This window comes from Euprymna scolopes, chromosome 33 (genome assembly GCF_053919585.1).
Source record: "Euprymna scolopes isolate OS-2025 chromosome 33, ASM5391958v1, whole genome shotgun sequence".
NCBI lineage: Eukaryota > Metazoa > Mollusca > Cephalopoda > Sepiida > Sepiolidae > Euprymna > Euprymna scolopes.
In genome coordinates, this window is record NC_136514.1 from 62,944,449 (window position 1) to 62,962,850 (window position 18,402).

General features: G+C 31.4%; 1 protein-coding gene and 1 pseudogene across 6 annotated transcripts in view; both read right to left on the reverse strand.

Annotated features, from left to right (window-relative positions):
• LOC145258264 (carbohydrate sulfotransferase 1-like) overlaps window positions 1-18,402 on the reverse strand; it is a 209,328-nt gene that overhangs the window by 129,488 nt on the left and 61,438 nt on the right. For 5 of the 6 annotated variants that reach the window (XM_080116251.1, XM_080116250.1, XM_080116252.1 and 2 more), the window contains exon 2: window positions 3,404-3,489. The gene's annotated coding sequence lies outside the window, so the exon portion shown is untranslated. Of the gene's footprint in view, window positions 1-3,403; window positions 3,490-4,043; window positions 4,136-18,402 lie in introns of those variants that run through there. The other variant, XM_080116247.1, reaches the window with a different exon arrangement.
• LOC145258459 (U2 spliceosomal RNA) lies at window positions 12,315-12,440 on the reverse strand (annotated as a pseudogene).

The following is an 18,402-nucleotide window of genomic DNA, read 5'->3' on the forward strand; positions in this document are numbered from 1 at the left end:
TAAAATAATAAAATAACGATAAAATAAAATAATAAAATAACGATAAAATAAAATAATAAAATAACGATAAAATAAAATAATAAAATAACGATAAAATAAAATGATAAAATAACGATAAAATATAATTATAAAATAACGATAAAATAAAATAATAAAATAATGATAAAATAAAATAATGTAATAACGATAAAATAAAATGATAAAATAACGATAAAATAAAATGATAAAATAATGATAAAATAAAATGATAAAATAATGATAAAATTAAATGATAAAATAACGATAAAATAAAATAATAAAATAACGATAAAATAAAATGATAAAATAACGATAAAATAAAATGATAAAATAACGATAAAATTTAATAATAAAATAACGATAAAATAAAATGATAAAATAACGATAAAATAAAATAATAAAATAACGATAAAATAAAATAATAAAATAACGATAAAATAAAATGATAAAATAATGATAAAATAAAATGATAAAATAACGATAAAAGAAAATAATGTAATAACGATAAAATAAAATGATAAAATAACGATAAAATAAAATAATAAAATAACGATAAAATAAAATAATAAAATAACGATAAAATAAAATGATAAAATAACGATAAAATAAAATAATAAAATAGCGATAAAATAAAATAATAAAATAACGATAAAATAAAATGATAAAATAACGATAAAATAAAATATTTAAATAATGATAAAATAAAATAATAAAATAACGATAAAATAAAATGATAAAATAACGATAAAATAAAATGATAAAATAACGATAAAATAAAATGATAAAATAACGATAAAATAAAATGATAAAATAACGATAAAATAAAATGATAAAATAACGATAAAATAAAATAATGTAATGATGATAAAATAAAATGATAAAATAACGATAAAATAAAATAATGTAATAACGATAAAATAAAATGATAAAATAACGATAAAATAAAATCATAAAATAACGATAAATAAAATAATAAAATAACGATAAAATAAAATGATAAAATAATGATAAAATTAAATGATAAAATCACGATAAATAAAATAATAAAATAACGATAAAATAAAATAATAAAATAACGATAAAATAAAATAATAAAATAATGATAAAATAAAATAATAAAATAACGATAAAATAAAATAATAAAATAACGATAAAATAAAATGATAAAATAACGATGAAATAAAATAATAAAATAATGATAAAATAAAATAATAAAATAACGATAAAATAAAATAATAAAATAACGATAAAATTAAAGAATAAAATAACGATAAAATGAAAGAATAAAATAACGATAAAATAAAATGATAAAATAACGAAACTCTTAAAGAAAATAAGTTATAAAAAATATACAAATGTAAAAATTGCTGTGGAGAGATGACTGGGGATGTAATATATGAAACTAAATATATATTGATAAGATAAAATATCGGGCAACATTTTGATCAAGCATTTAAATTATTATGGATGGAAAGAATAAAAAGGTGATAGAACAAGGAGAAAAGTGTTATAATGCACAATACTGTGTAAGTCAGAGTGAGTAAGGCCGTAAAGTAACAAGGGATACATGAACCAGTTACATAAAAATCTGTATATTAATCTGATGTAGATTATGTTGAAGTTCCTAAATTGGGATAAAAATATACTACGACTAAAGCTAAAAATTATAATAATTATTATGATAATCAAAAATCTATATGAAGTTAATAATCAAATAATATAGGATTAGCATGATTTATACATAAGTATTAAAGCTAACGTAAAATTTATAACAGATCATTTAAGTTGCTAAGAAGATGTTATTTATATTGTCTACAATTAATGTTTCGTGCTTTTTATTTAAAGCTTATATTTATCCTCTAATCTCGTAATATATAATTTGTCATTAAGTTAGTTAATTCCTGTATACTACATGAAGTGTTATATTTGCATTGGTTAACCATATATTTTCTCTCTTGAATCTGTCAATTTAGATCCTGCAAGTGTCTTAATTTCTGAGGATTTTAAAAGGAGTTTTGTATTGCTGAAAGAATGAAGCCATCTTGTTGCAGTTGTTGTTGAGTTAGCTGAGATTTAAGAAGACGAATAATAATGGCAATAATAAGGACAAAATAATAAAAATAATAATAAAAACAACAATAATAATGACAACAATATCAATAAAAATTACAGCAGCATAATAATAATAGTAACAGACAACAAGAATTCCAGCAACAACAATAACAATAACAAAATAATAATAATAATAATAATAATAATAATAATAATAATAATAGTAATAATAATAATAATAATAATAATAATAATAATGATAATAATACCAACAATAAAATTAACAACAATAAGAATTTCAGCAATATAACAACAGTAGTAATAAGAAGAAAAAGATTACACCAACCACAACAACAACCACAACAAAACAACGACAGCAACAACAATAAAAAACAACAACAACAATAACAATAATAATAATAACAACAACAACAACAACAATAATAATAATAATAATAATAATAATAATAATAATAATAATAATAATAATAATAATAATAATAATAATAATACAGAATGACTACTAACAGTTTCAGAGAAATTAGACAAAATCCCCGAAAACGATAGATTTAAACTTTGTCGACAAAACGAAACAGTAAACTATGAAATGAATGCGGCGAACTAGAATAACAAAGTCGTGAAGAGTTAAGCAGTATGGAAAGACCGAGAAGGGAGAGCAGCAACCTACCTTGGATTTGAGTACTGGGCGTTATAACATCCAAACCCAAAAGAAAACTTAGAATCATTGTCAGTGAAACATTGATGGTAAACGACTGATGCGATAATGGAAAATTATTTATATTTAAAATCTTACAAAATAGAGGAAGGCACCGATTATTATCAGTGAGCAATCACGGATAATAATTTTTGTGACTAATAAAACAACTTTCTCCAGCTACATGAAATGCAAGATAGACAAACTCAAAACATTAAATGCGGACTCTGTAGAAAAGACGACGAAACAATCAGCTACAGCGTAAGCAGACATTATTAGGTTGGAAATATGATTCATTGAAACTGTATCAACCAATGATTATTGAACATGGTAAGAAATGGTATTAACACAAACAGTGGGAAAATTAAAGTCATAAAATTCTAATAGTTTTTAGGATAATATTATTCAACATTTTCTTTTTGTAGCTGAGGAACCACCACAGATAATCAAAAATATGGTTGACGAGTGTTTCGAGAAACGAAACTTCGTGGAGATGATCATTCAACAGAATATGAAATGGTGCCCGTCGCCAGATAGACATCTGGATCTTTCCATAGAGTACGTGTGTCTAGTTATAATCTGCATGTATAACAAATAAAAAAAAGCATTCAGACTTACATGTAATCTCCTCTGGAAACGGCCGACACCAGTGTCTTTCGAGCGTTAACAGTAGACGCATTAAATGTCAAATCAAACAGAATAAGCTATTAAAAAGAAAAGAAAAAATTACATTAAAGATTAACACCAGCGTCCGGTATGTTTATTGGTTACATTCTGCTTTGCAGTTGAAAACCTGAGCCAAACATGCTATCAAATTTCCCGTGACATGTGGGGTTAAAACATAGTTGTTGAAAGGGTAAAGTTTTCCAAAGATGACCCCCACCTTTAAAAGGTTGGGACAATCGATAGATTAATTCAAACATTACTTCTTGAATTACTAAAGAAAAATTGATAACTTTATTTGATTTAATTCAATCGATTTTTACTATATGGTCACATGCGCTTAATCATAAGAAACTTCTACTTACTAAACAAGCAAACGTATTTGGCATCGTTTATGCGACATATCATGTGAAATTATATGAGTTTGTTATTTCAAGTCACAATCAGAAAGGGCTCAAAATGCAAATAATGTAGATTTTATATAATTAATTATTTATATTCTCGATATTTAGTAACATTTAGATTTATTGTATTAACTTGTTTCAACGTTAACAATTCGGATATCTGTTTGAATGAGAAAAGACAGTCCTGATACCTTCTTTGGATATAACTCTTTAAGAGACATACAACTACACGCAATCGTTTGAAGCTAATAATTAGTGTCACATAACACAACATCGATTGAGAAAATGACGACGAAATGTGCATCCACAAATGTTGCGTCTATCATGGAATCAATCAGCCGAGTCATGTAACATAAGGTTAGACCTTTATTGGTTTAAAAGAAAACATAGAGGGTGAGAAAAATAATTCTTAACACACACACACACACACACACACACTCATATATATATATATATATATATATATATATATATATATATATATATATATATATATATATATATATATATATATGCGTGTAAGTAAACATTGTTAAACATAATAGAATTCTTCTGCTTTATTATTCCTTCTTTTACCTTTCAAAAAAATGAAAATTATCCTTTTGTTTCCATCACATTTTAAGAAAACTTACACTTAGCTTTAAGGTGACAAAATAGCAAATGGATAAAAGTATTTATACTTAAAACAACTTCATTTTTTTTAAATATGTATGCACTATAGAAAATATGGGGGTCGCTTACCATAAAAACGAATTATTCTCTGTACGAATGTTTTTAAAAAATTGTAAATTCGTTTAGTTACTTTCGGCATAAACTTTTATAAAATGATACTATAGATGATATAATAGAATTCTTTTATAAAATGATACTATAGATGATATAATAGAATTCTTTTATAAAATGATACTATAGATGATATAATAGAATTATTTTATAAAATTATACTATAGATGATATAATAGAATTATTTTATAAAATGATACTATAGATGATATAATAGAATTATTTTATAAAATGATACTATAGATGATATAATAGAATTCTTTTATAAAATGATACTATAGATGATATAATAGAATTATTTTATAAAATGATACTATAGATGATATAATAGAATTCTTTTATAAAATGATACTATAGATGATATAATAGAATTATTTTATAAAATGATACTATAGATGATATAATAGAATTCTTTTATAAAATTAGACTATAGATGATATAATAGAATTCTTTTATAAAATGATACTATAGATGATATAATAGAATTCTTTTATAAAATGATACTATGAATGATATAATAGAATTCTTTTATAAAATAATATAATAGATGATATAATAGAATTCTTTTATTAAATGATACTGTTGTGGGTGCACCTACTCATTTACATATGTGGATAATATCACACATAAATAACAAGACTCGGTTAGTCTGAGTGTGTGTTAACCAGAAGTCACCGAAGGCCGAGCCGAGAGCAGATATGTTCTCCAGACAAGACTCTCTTACCTGACAACCATTATGTAAATATACTGTAAATATAGTTTTTATAATACACTTCTTATTGATCTACCTTTGTTTGTTGAGTCTTCATTTGTATTGCCTTATACGTTATTTGGCTCAACCTGCAAACATAACAGTTGGCGACGAGGATGGACGTCAAATATAACAGTTGGCGACGAAGATGATCGTCAAATATAACAGTTTGACGAAGAAATGGAAAGAACTCACTAAAAAAACGCAACGGTTGACCTTTCTAAGGAATACAAGTTTTGACGAACGAAATAGTCATACAAACGGATTTCATGCTAAACAGAAGTTCGACTCAAGTCGGAAAAAAGTAACCTCGATTAATAGTATTGTATTTACTAAAATACTAGTCGGGAAAAAAAAAAGACAAACCAAAACCGCTAATTGCAGTCTTAAAGAAAAAAAAAAGAAAAAAACTCGAGCATGGCATGGAATCCGTCTTGAAAAAAAAAACAACAAACTGTGGAAGTGAATATTTTTTGTTGTTGTAAAACGACAAACAGATTCGTATTACTAAATTACGAAGAGCAAACGTACAAGAAAGTAACATACGAAAAAAAAGGCAGAAGAAATTACAATTTGAACATGAGTAAAGGCAAAATGAACGTTTTGCTAAAACACTGGAACTACTAAAGTATAATCAAGAAAGTGTCGACTACAAAAGTTGGCCAAATAGCCAGAAAGTGAGCCTCTTACTCAGAAAGTTGGGTGTAGCAGAACACAGTAAATTCGTAGGCTATATATTACCTAAAAATCTACGGAATTAGATTTCATGGAAGTTGTAAAGTTACTAAAAGAATTATTCAATCCAAATATATCTCTTTTACATAAGAGATGGTTGTGTATGAATCTAAGGAAGATGGACAACCAAGATTATTTGACATACGCATCAGTTGTCAATAAAAACTGTGATAATTTTAAGCTAGCGGAACTAACAGTAGAATATTTCAAATGCCTAATCTTCGCACAAGGGTTAGTTTCCACTAAAAATGCAGAAATACGCAGACGACTGTTGTCTAAGCTGGAATCTGAGCAAGATTTAACACTTCAGAAATCAGCAGAGGATTGTGAGAGGGCCATTACACTAAAAAAGGATTAAAAAAGATAGAAGAATCCGGAGTAGCATATGTAAGAAAGGTTAGAAAACCATACACACCAACCAAGAATTATACAAATAAAAGCAGTCAAAATGGAACAAGATATTCCAAATATAATAATTATAATTATAGTAAAGAATATAAGTCTCTTCCCAGATATAACTGTAAGAGATGCGCAGAAAGACATTGGGAATCAGATTGCCCTTATAAGAAGAAAAAATGCTACATTTGCAAGAAAGTCGGACACAAAAGCGATTGTTGCAGATATAAAGATTTCACCAGAAAGAGAGTACAGCAAACAAAATCAAATGAAAAATTAGACAAAAATCGGCGAAAATACATAAAAGTGGAAATATTTAAAACGCCAATAAAATTACAACTGGATTCAGGATCCGATATTTCTATAATAAACTTGAATACATGGAAAAGGTTGGGTAAACCAACCATGATGAAAACAAGTAAATCAGCTCGGACGGTAATTGGTGGTGAGATACAATTTGAGGGAGAAGTTATCCTTCCGATAAAATTAAAAGGGATTACGAAGAAATCAAAAATGTTAGTATTGAAAAATAGCGAAAATCTGTTTGGAATAAATTTGATTGAGAAATTTGGACTGTGGGATAAGCCAATCAATACATTCTGTAAAAAAATTGAATGTACCACTCCAACAACAGGAAATATAAAAGAGGAATTAAAAAAAATTCAAGGCCTCGTTTGAACTTAAAGAAAACACCAGCCCAATTTTTAGAAAAAAGTTAAACGTTCCGTTCGCTGGGTTGGAAAAGATTAATAAAGAATTAGACAGATTGGAACAGATAGGCATACTATCAAAAATAGAACACAGCGACTGGGCACCCCACCCCACCGTATATGTAAAGAAAAAGAATGATGAAATCAGAGTGTGCGCAGACTTTTCGACAGGTCTAAACTCCATATTACAAGATTACCATTACCCTCTACCAAGCTCAGAGGAAATATTCACAAAGTTGAATGGTGGTAATATCTTCTCCAAGATAGACTTGAGCGACGCGTATTTAAAATACCGGTCGAGGAGAATTGTTCAAAAGTACTATGCATCAACATGCATAAGAGATTGTACAAATACAACCGGTTGCCCTTTGGCATCAAAGTAGCGCTTGCCATCTTTCAGCAAGCGATGGATACCATGCTAAGTGGTATTGAGTGCGCATGTGCATACCTGGACGACATTGTTATCAGGAGCAAATCCCTAGAAGAACATAAGGAGCATTTGAAACAAGTATTCACTCGAATACAAGAATTCGCGTTTAAAGTAAAAGAAAAAAAATGCGACTTTTGTATGAGCGAAATTAAGTATCTTGGACATATAATAAATAAACATGGCCGATGTCCAGACCCAGAAAAATCTACGGCAATAAAAAAACACCTAATAACGTAACAACCTTGCAGAGTTTCTTAGGACTCGCAAATTATTACCAAATCTTTTATTGAAGGGATGCATAATTTGCGAGCTCCCTTAAATAAGCTGCTAAAAAAGGACACACCTTGGAACTGGACGCAAGAATGTCAAACCGCTTTTGACAAAATAAAGAGCGCACTAACATCTGAATTATTTCTAACTCACTATGACACAAAATTAAATATAGTCATCGCTATTGACGCTAGTTCCTACGGCTTAGGAGCATGCATTCAACATATCATGCCTAATGGATCTAGAAAGCCGATAGCTCATGCTTCGAGAACGCTGCTTCCAGCAGAGAAGGCATATTCAGAGATTGAAAAAGAAGCCTTGAGTATAATCTTTGCAGTTACAAAGTTCCACCGATATTTATATGGTAGACATTTTATACTTGAAACCGACCATAAACCATTAGTCACAATCTACGGATCAAAAAAAAGGATTGCCTGTATACACTGCAAATAGATTGCTGCGCTGGGGTACGATCCTACTGAATTACGATTTCCAGATACAACATCTAGCATCGAAAAAGATTTGCCATGCGGATGGACTTTCAAGACTGATACCACAGAAACATAATTTGGAAGAATCAGTGATTGCAGCAATTCGAACAAATGTCGAAGTGAAAAATATGGTAGCAAACATCATTAAAGAACTACCGGTAACATTGTCGGGCATTAAAAGAGAAGCCTATAAAGATGAATACATAAAAATGATATAAAAGAAAAAATTATGAATGACAAAAAGATTCAGAAAATTTTTTCCATATGTAACGAGAGAGTAGTAATACCTAAAACGTTGCAGAAGAGGATTTTGAGAGACTTCCACAGAAGACATCCGGGGATAAATCGGATGAAGTCTCTAATGAGAAGCTACGTACACTGGCGTAACATGGACATCGACATAGCTACAACAATAAATAGGTGTAAAGGATGCCAGTTAGCGGCAAAATCCCCACCTATAGTACACAAACCTTGGCCGAAAATCGACCACCCATGGTCGAGAATCCACATGGACTTCGCTGGTCCATTAGGAGAAAATTACTACTTAATTGTAGTAGATAGTTACGCAAAATGGCCTGAGGTAATGCGTTGCAGGAATACAACAACGAACAACTCAATATGATTCCTACACGAGTTATTTGCACGATTTGGTGTACCAGACACACTGGTCACTGACAATGGAACTCAATTCACATCCACAGACTTTAAGGAATTTTGTGACACGTTCCAAGTAAAGCATATAACTACTCCTCCGTACTATCCAAGGTCAAATGTCCTCGCGGAGAGGTTCGTGAACACGTTAAAACGAGCGTTGAAAAAATCCATTGGGATACCAACCGAAAAAGCTTTGCAACAATTTTTGCAAATATATAGGATAACACCGCACCCTAATACACCGTCAAACATATCACCACCTGATTTAATGTTTGCCAGAAAGGTGAAATCGGCGTTTGATAAACTATTGCCAAGACAGGCAATTGTCTGAAACACTACACACATGATAAGAAAGAAATATAACTCGGGAGATCGAGTATATTTCAAGAGCTACAGGAATAACACCTCTTACTGGGAATGTGGAGTAGTGAATAAACGCATTGGTGATTGTACATACATGATTAAAGGTCCACAAAATATACATAAAAGGCACCTGAACCAAATAAAAAAACGCCACATTCAAGATGGTGATTATACAACAGCAGTCGAAGAGGAGGAAACCATGGACATCATATACGAATCCTTTAATTTGGAACCGCCTCAATATACACCTGAGCCCCGAAGATCAGGTAGAAAAAGAAAGTTTGATGAACCATTAATGTTAAATCCCAAGAGAAAAAGATATTGAAATCTGTGTGACTTCAAATCTTGGGAGGAGGGTGTTGTGGTGGCACCCACTCATTTACATATGTGGATAATATCACACATAAATAACAAGACTCTGTTAGTCTGAGTGTGTGTTAACCATAAGCCACCGAAGGCCGAGCCGAGAGCAGATATGTTCTCCAGCCAAGACTATCTTACCTGACAACCATTATGTAAATATACTGTAAATATAGTTTTCATAATACACTTCTTATTGATCTACCTTTGTTTGTTGAGTCTTCATTTGTATTGCCTTATACGTTATTTGGTTCAACCTGCAAACAACAGATACTATAGATGATATAATAGAATTCTTTTACAAAATGATACTATAGATGATATAATAGAATTCTTTTATAAAATGATACTATAGATGATATAATAGAATTATTTTATAAAATGGTACTATAGATGATATAATAGAATTCTTTTACAAAATGATACTATAGATGATATAATAGAATTATTTTATAAAATGATACTATAGATGATATAATAGAATTCTTTTATAAAATGATACTATAGATGATATAATAGAATTCTTTTATAAAATGATACTATAGATGATATAATAGAATTATTTTATAAAATGATACTATAGATGATATAATAGAATTCTTTTATAAAATGATACTATAGATGATATAATAGAATTCTTTTATAAAATGATACTATAGATGATATATTAGAATTCTTTTATAAATAGTATAGATTATATAATAGAATTCTTTTATAAAATGATACTATAGATGATATAATGGAATTCTTTTATAAAATGATACTATAGATGATATAATAGAATTCTTTTATAAAATGATACTATAGATGATATATTAGAATTCTTGAAATATAAAAATAATGAATACATATTATTCCAAATACCAGAAGATGGAATTAATTCGCATTCATAATTTTAGTATATTTTTAGTAAAATACTCAAGTTATAACATAATTTTTATTTTGTAAAGACGTATAAATATAGCGGTATTCACCTGCCCTATCATAGGTGAGATATATCACTAGTCAGCAGTGTTCTTTTTTTTTTTTTTCGACTAAATAATTTCAATTATTATCATGTTTACAAGTTCTGCGTTGCAAGAAAAGTTAAAAATAACATTCTCAATATGAGGTGAAATAATAAAAAATCTGCTATCGGTTGTGTTCTTAAAAGAAAACTATTGCTAACAAATAATAATTGTAATCCGGTATTTCATAATAAAGAAACTTTTGATGCTGTATTCTTATTACGAAAGTGCGTTGCTTAATAACAGCTGTAAAACGGCAAACATTTTTAATAAATTAAAACCATGTAAAATTAGATTTGATCTAAAAAATATTGATACTAATAACTATTTAAATGCATCCTTTTTTATACATTCTTTACTTAGATATTCTTCTTTTTTTAGAAAATGTATTTTTAAAATATGAATACTCCAGTGACCTCAAATATTTCTATATTTATCTTTGAACCTGCAACAATGAATCCAGTTTTGTTTTTTAATTTGTTCATTTATTTTTAATAGATAATATGAATTTGTAATTTCATTCAATATTAAATGATGGATCCTTCGGCAGATCATATATACCGCATTCCTGACTCAATGCTCCCAAAACAGCTCCTTTATGGTGAACTGTCCAAAGGAAAAGGACCCGTAGGAGGAGAGCGGAAACGACTCAAGGACAATCTGAAGGTCTCCCTCAAGCAGTTTGGTTTGCATTATGTCTTTGGTTAGTTTTTCCTCATTCAAACTTTTCTGATGATAAAGTGCGAGAATGAAACATGGCCGCTTCTGTGTAGCTTACTTTTCATATACATTTTTTAATACTAACAATTGGCACAGCTTGGTTGGTGTTCGTATCAGTAAGCGATACGTACCTGACAATCAGTCCCACAGTGACTTTGTTGCTGTCGGGTTGAGATATCGTTCTCGTCCACTTTCTCTATGATGAGCGGCTAATTTATTGCTGATCGCCTGAGGCGCTCTTACTGGAAAATTCAGACGAGAACCTAACTATGAAATTTGTATAGAAATTTCGAATGAAACTCTATTTAATCTGCTGAAGTAACTTGTTCTAAATCATAACCGTATGGAAGTTTCTTAGTATCGACGGCACTGGAGCTTGAACTTTCAACCTACAGAAGACTTTCACTAAAGACTGATTATCGTTTAACACATATAGGTTGTGCCACTGATCCTTGAAAAGACGTCAACAGAAATCTAGCGAGAATATCATCATCAACAATGGGAAAAGTAGTCTGAATAATAACACGGCCGATAGCCATTAGACGCGTGCTCTCGTGTAATGAGTGAATGCATGAATGTAGGATTGACATTGAAATTCTTAAGGATAAACTAAAATGACCGAAAAATGGGTTGAAATGACTTTAATAAATAAAAGTAAATGACTTTAATTTAAGGATGAATTGAATGACCTTAAGAATGACTTGAATGCTTAAAAAATAACTGGAATCCTTCAAAAACAACTTGAATGATCTAGAGAATGACTTGAATGGCTTTGAGACTGACTGGTTGTAAAGTGGGTGATCATTTTGCATTAAATTAATACAGAAAAGTGATCTCCCACTTTATATCACAATAAGCACAACATGTAGAGAGAACAGATACTACACTTTGATCTTGGCCAAAAGGCCAAGAAAATGGTATTTATTTGCTCCCTCACCGAGCAAATTAGGCACAACGCCAATTTTTAATGTGAGGAGTGAAGGGAAAATGGGGGCCAACTCCCCAGGGAGTAGGGGAGCTGGATAGTTACAATTGATATTAAGGGTTTCCCCTACATTGACCAAGGTCTTATATGTGGAGCTGCCCCCACATATGGTCTTTGCTTGCAGTATCTTCCAGAACAGATACTACACTTTGAGATATTAAATCCTTTATTCATGTTAAAAATACATTGAAAGTCAACAATGAACAAAAAACTTAGGCACATGGCCAACTCAAAAGGGTGGATTGTGGGGGTTGTTGGTCATCCTTGTCACTCCAGAACTAAACAAAATCAAAAGTTTCTCCCAGCTAGTATCTTCTTTCACCATAATACCGCATTCACCCTTTCATATTGGGGGACGTCCTACTTAACTCCCAATTTTTAAAACATTTTTATTGGCGTGTAAAAACAAAAAAAAAAGATAACATTTGTGTCGAGGGCAGGGAAAAAAAGGTGATTAGTAGGACCCTCCCAACCCCGTCTAGTTGATAGACTGCCCGTTCCACTAGGTTTGTAAAAGGAACCTCGCTTTTGCGAGTCAGTCTCTAAGTGGGGATGCCCTCTAGATGGGGGTGAATGGAGAAAAGAGAATTTTGTGGGTAAGAATGGGGGTTAGTTTGTATTTCTTTGTCTCCAAGTAAAACGCTCCTCGAAATGTTCTCGAAACCCCTCGCAGATCTCCCGAGTCGATTCCAGGGTGCGTCCATCCGGATGTCTTACCTTTGCAATGTACTTGTCCGGGCCACGCCTCATGCTTCATTGCCTACCTTTCTAAGTCTAGCTCTGACTACTTGACCTTCATAACGCTCGCTATTCTCACTCAGAAGGTCCTGCTTAGCTAGTTCCTGACTAACCCGATCACCCTTCCCCGTAGCCCGGGCTAGTTTCTGCTCTAGCTTCTTCTTCGTCTTGGCCTTATCTAGTGCGAGGCGCTGGGCATACTTGATGGAGAAGGTTCTAATTTTGGCTTTTAGACCTACCCACCACTTACTCCCGGTAACCGCCCCCACTAGTGCTTTTTGAATTAATTCTATTACCTTCTCTTGGAAGTCTTGTGTCTCCAGAAGGGAGGTGTTTAACTTCCAGGGAGCCACTAATTTAGGCCTATTTCCTAGCTTCAGCCGGGACATAACTAGTTTATGGTCCATCTGGCCTAGCCAAGTGAACTTGGAACAAGAAAAGAAGTCTACTTCGCCTCTCCTAACTAACATGCTGTCCCAGTAAGTGTTTGGATAGGAGGAAACGCTATTGGTCCACGTCCACATCTCCCGCCCCGGATGCTCGACCCGAAACCTGTCGACAAGACCGCATCTAGCCATCAGATCAGCTAGGCTGGACTCTAACATCGCCTCCTACCTTATCTATCTCGGGGTCTAAGATGTCGTTCCAATCTCCCATTAGCACTACCCGCTTCCGACAATTACACTTTGATCTTGGCCAAAAGGCCAAGAAAAACTTCAAAAGTTAAGAACAACATCTATTAACAACAGACCTTTGATAACACAAAAAGGCCAAGCACAAAAGTAGACCGACCGACCGACAGACCGACCGACGGACCGACGGAGTTACTTATAGAGTTGCTTAAACGCGACTAAAAATAAAACAAATAGTTTTCTATTGATCTTTACATAACTCTGTTTTCACTAATTTATTAATGTTGCGAATTGTTTTTTTAAACGAATCAATAATGCATCAGCTCGCTTGAAATTACGCATGTAGCGAAGCGGAAAAAATCATAAATGGATCGATATTGGCTCCACCTATTACTTGCACTCTTTATCTATTAGCTAGATAAAGAGGTAAGACGACAGGGACCTGCATGGTTTGTCCTTATTTTCTGACTAGTAAATTGAACACTATCTTATCAACTCTTTCTTTTTATCTGGGCAACTTGCGTATGTTTGTTATCAACTAGTTTCATATCCGTCCTGTTGAAAATGTAATGTGAACAAACATCTACTTAAGATTCTAGTATAAATCTAGCCCTTTAATAAGAGCAGCACTTTTAGACTCACTGGCAATGTGTATTGCATGATTTATACAAAATAAAGTCAAAAAGATGTTCAAAGTCAAAAATGTAAAAACTCAAACTATGTTTGTGAAAGATCGAGTCGAAAACTTTTTTGTCTGTTTAGTAATCAATAATATCCAACAGGTGCTCTTAGCAATTCTCATATTAAAACACAAATTCTATAAACCACAGGCGACAGACAAAATTAAATTTATGACACATTTGGTAACTTATGGCGTTTTATTATTGAGTTATTAAAACTTTATCTCATCTAGCGAATAATACATTACATTGATTATATTTTTTCAAACTAATCAGTTCATCCACAGGCGGTGGTCAAAATTAAATTTTGAGACTTATCGCACTTAAGCCGGTGATCTTTCGTTTTTGTTTGAATCTTCTTGAATGTTCTGCGACATGGTATCAGAACCCAATATGTATTGAATATGACATTCATTATTCATTAGATGTCTTTTTCTGGAGGATTATTTTCTAAATGTTAATTGGTTCAGATGTTTTTTTTTATGGATGAACTTGGGGTCTTTATTCATGAACTTATCATGTTCCTAATTCGTTTATCTATTGTATCTGTTACCCAGTGAGTTTTTTTTTTAGAAAAAAAAAAAAAACGTTTCACTAACTTTAAAACGTCTCTTTGTCACTTTATTTAAGTGTTCTTAATTTTCAAACGGTTTGGTAATCTTTTGTTCATCAGTCTTTTTAGTTTTCCTTAACTCCAGCCTTAGGATGTCCTTTAAATAAAAACATCTAATCGTAGATCAGACCCACCAGTTGTATTCTACTTTTGATAAAACTCCCAGTTAATTAATTCCTCGCTAATATGATGCGAATAATAGATTTGTTTAGATTAAAAAAACGACTGGTTGAATATTTCCTTTACATTTAACCTTCGTGGGCATCTCACATTTCTCAAGGTGATTGATTTTGTCTTAAAACCAAAAATAGATATCTTTTTCAAACATGCTGAGGTATTCGTTAACTTCAACTATATTTGTGGAAAATCCTTTATTAGTATATTAGCATGGGTGCCCGGTGTTGCCCGGGTGTTTGTATGCGTATGTTGAGCAAAAAAAAATTTGGTAGTAGGAAGGCAGGCTCAAATCCGTACCGCAAAGGACGAAAAGAACGGGAAAAAAACCTGACATCTTTGCTGTTATAACCACCGCCAAAACGGAAGTGGCATGGATTTTAATTAAGGCTAGAAAATCGAAAGGAGAGGATTACTTTCGAAAATATCGGGAAAAAGCGACCCCCCCCTCTGTGAAAAAGTGCTCAGTTGAAGGTGAAGATATCAAGGTTTTTAGCCAATTTTTCGATATTTGTCGTCTGTAAGATCGGACTTCAAAACGATACTGATCTTGGTAAAATCCGTCGCCTCTGTCGAAAGTTCTAGGCAGACATGTAAACATACATACATACATTTATATATTGGTAGCTCAAATTTTCGACCCAAACCGATTAAAAAGCTTGCTATGTCTCTGAATACCCTTTATGTCAAATATTTAATGTTTAGACCAGAAAGTGTCCGAGTAATTTGGTAGAGACCGCAGAGGTCAAAATTTTCTTAACTTTGACCCCTATCATGACCTTTTAAAATTTATTGTTTTGGACTCAAATCAAATTATTAAGTTAGGTCCATGTCCAAGGAATCTATATCTAAAATTTTAAGTGTTTAGACCAAAAATTGTTGGAGGAGTTTGATAGAGTTCTGAAAGGTCAAATGGTTGAATTTTGACCCCTTCACAGCCAAATTTCTAGCCGAAACGCAATGTATAAGATTTTCCCAAATCTCAATGCCCTGTATATCCAATTTCGAGTCTGTAGACTAAAAATTGACAGAGCTATTGTGTAGGGAAATGTACACAGACAGATACACAGACAGACGCTTTCACTTTTATCCATATACTAGCATGGGTACCCGGCGTTGCTTGGAGGTGTATGCTGAGCAAAAAAAAAACGGTCAATTTTTTTGACTTTGACCCCTATTATTACCCCTTAACATTTAGTTTTTTAAGCTCAAATCAAGTTATTAAGTTAGATCCATGTCCAAGGAATCTATATCTAAAATTTTAAGTGTTTAGACCCCCAAATTGCCAGATGAGTTTGATAGAGTTCTCAAAGGTCAAATCGTTGAACTTTGACCTCTTAACAGCCAAATATCTGGCCGAAACCTAATCACATAGATTTTTCTAAATCTCAGTACCCTGTATATCAAATTTCGAGTCTGTAGACTAAAAATTAACGGAATTATTGCGTAGAGAATTGTACACAGACAGGCAGATAGGCAGACATACACACAGACCCACAGACACACAGACACGTTCACTTTTATAGATATATAGATAGACAGACAGACAGATAGATAGATAGATAGATAGATAGATAGATAGATAGATAGATTAAACAAAAATATATACGTATACATAAATATATATGGAAACAATATTGTGTGTCCTGTAAACTTTTTACGCAAATATTATGCAAGCATAAATCATGTAGAATATCTGCATGAATATAATTACACGTAATAGTTAACTAAAGATGATCATCCCATAAGAAAACCGAAGCAACTAATAGGGAATTAATTAAAATGAATGTCTAAAAGAATATGCAAATTAGCAAGATCTTTTGCAGATGAATTCAATTCCACGACCCATATATAAGAAAATTGTATTTTCCCCTCTCAGCTCTGCTTCAGTCAGCATTATTGAAGGCACTAACTTCTTCTAAAGTACCTTCTTTCTTCTTCTTCTTCTTCTTCTCCCTTCTCACTATGTCAAGTTTTATAGCTTTGATTTCTAGGTACATAGCTGCAGAGATTGCATAGTCGTAGTGGATAGTGTATGACTTTTTTCCAACTGTTTTTTTCTGGTATATATATATATATATATATATATATACTAGCATTTCAGCCCGGCGTTCGCCGGGTGTTTGGAGGTGTATATTGAACAAAAAAAATACCAGTCAATTTTTTTAACTTCGACCCCTATTAACGTTTATTATTTTGGGCTCATATCAGGTTATCAAGTTAGATCTATGTCCAAGGAACCTATATCTAAAATTTCAAGTGTTTTGACCCAAAATGCTCGGAAGAGTTTTGTAGAGTTCTCAAAGGTCAAATCGTTGAACTTTGACCCTTTAACAGGCAAATTTCTGACTGAAAACGAATTACACAGATTTTCCCAAATCTCAGTACCCTGTATATCAAAGTTTGTGTCTGTAGACTTTCAATTGACAGAGTTATTGCGTAGGGAAATGTACTCACACGCGCGCGCGCACGAGCGCGTTCGCTTTTATAGATATATAGATAGATAGACTAATAGATTGAATAAAAATATATTCGTATATATAAATATATATGGAAACAATTTTTGTTTACTGTCAAGTTTTTATGCAAATATTATGCAACTGTAAATCATGTAGAATATCAGCATAGATAAAATTACACGTAATAGTTAACTGTAGATGATCATCCCATAAGAAAACCGAAGCAACTAATAGGAAATTAATTAAAATGAATGTTTAAAATAATATGCAAATTAGCAAGATCTTTTGCAGATGAATTCGTTTCCACAACCCATATATAAGAAAATTGTATTTTCTTTTTAAATAAATAGAAAAGAGGGTTTTTAAAATGAATATCAATACACACAAAAGAAAAACGAATTCATAGGAGTATAGATAGATAGATTAACGCATATTAAAAAAACATTTTTTTTTTAACTTTCATAACATAAAAGATTAAAAAAATGTATCAACTACAGATGATAAAATTAAACTGATATGATACGAGTATATGGCTAGCACACTACAAAACCTTGATCAATGATCCGGCTGATCGATAAACTGTACAACTGCGCCTACTA